The sequence below is a fragment of the Miscanthus floridulus genome, chromosome 19, assembly GCF_019320115.1.
Source record: "Miscanthus floridulus cultivar M001 chromosome 19, ASM1932011v1, whole genome shotgun sequence".
In the NCBI taxonomy this organism is placed as follows: Eukaryota; Viridiplantae; Streptophyta; class Magnoliopsida; order Poales; family Poaceae; genus Miscanthus; species Miscanthus floridulus.
The window spans coordinates 45160574-45162066 of record NC_089598.1 but is presented as its reverse complement, the minus strand read 5'-3'; the positions used below and the strand labels follow the sequence as shown (position 1 = coordinate 45162066).

The window sequence follows — 1493 nt, the reverse complement described above, 5'->3', positions numbered from 1 at the left end:
GAACAGTCGATAGTGGGGCATCCTGGATCCTTCATCTTTATAGGTGATGTGTTCAGGATGGCCGCACTACACTCCTCCGTTAACTTGATTACCTTAGTGGTTTTGCAGAGGTCTCTGGTTGTTCAGAATGTCTCTAAGATACTTCGCATAGGTAGGTACCTATATGGTATCTAGAAGAGGGATATTGATATATAACTTTTGAGTTACATCTACAAACTTACCAAACTATTCATCCACTTTGGCTTTTTGATTTCTACATGGAAACGGTAGGAGGTTGGTGTCATAGAAATCTTGTTGCATTTCCTATTCTGTTGGCTCAACTTCATCATTCTTCTTCTCCTGTTGCACTGCTAGTGTCTTACCTATCCTTATTGGACATGGAGGATCACGAGTAGACTTGCCACCTCTTGTGGTTATAGCGTTGACCTTTTCAAGGTTAGAGGCAAAAGGCAAAGCAGCGGCCAACTAAGCTATTTGCAATTCTATCTTTTATTATAGCTAAGTTGGTCCTTTATAGCAGAAGAAAAACTTTCTATTTTAATGGTTATATTTTCTAGAACCATATCATTAGAAGCAAGCTTTTTAAAAATGTTCTCATTAATCTTAGCTTGTTCTAAAACAAATCTCTCAAGGATGGTTGATTAGGATTGAAAGAACTATAATAATTACCTAGGTACTTACCTTGGTAATTTGACCGTTGTTGTTGTTGCCCCATCCTTGTTTTTGTTGTTGTGGTTTAGAATTGTTGATGACAATGTTTATATCCTCTTGATATTTAGGGAAATCAACACCCAAATATTCTCCACATATGTTTTGGGCATTATAAGAATCCTGAATGGACTGATGATCATTCCTGTAATTGGCTCACTATTCAAGCCAATTCATCAGTGCGTCCATCTTGGTTGATAGTGCACACATGTCTTCTTTTGCTTCTTCGCTCTTATTGCATGATTGGATGCTTCCTTGAGACCAGCCTTGATTAGAGGCTATCTTTTCTATGAGAGCTTCAGCTTTTCCAAGGGTGAGTGACATAAATGCTCTTCTAGCAGTAGCATCGAGTTGTTCATGAGCTTTCTGGGTTAATCCATGGTAAAAGCCTTGCATGAGCAACCAATCTTCCATTACTTGATGATGGCAATCTAAAATATATTCTTGGAAATACTCCCATGCCTCTAGAATGGTTTCACCTTTCTATTGCTAGAAGTTGGAAATTTTTCCTCTTAAGGCATTTGTTTTGCCTATAGGAAAAAACTTTGCTAGAAAGGCCTTCGAACATTTTGCCCATGTGTTGATGTTATCCTTGTTGGTGTAGAACCATTACTTCACCCTTCCCACTAGCGAGAATAGAAATAGGCGGAGTACTATGACGTCTTGAGCAACATCCTTGATGACGATTGTGCTGCTAATCTCTAAAAAATCTAGAGATGAGCACTAGCATCTTCATGTGACTTTCCGCTGAATGGGTAGCTTGCGCTATGTTGATGAGGCTTGGC

At 39.0% G+C, this 1493-nt stretch overlaps 1 non-coding gene across 1 annotated transcript; it reads left to right on the top strand.

Annotated features, from left to right (window-relative positions):
* Positions 1-1120: 1120 nt before the first annotated feature.
* LOC136529997 (small nucleolar RNA R71) lies at positions 1121-1230 on the top strand. Its single transcript, XR_010777508.1, has one exon. It is a non-coding gene; the product is annotated as a small nucleolar RNA R71 (small nucleolar RNA).
* Positions 1231-1493: the final 263 nt, after the last annotated feature.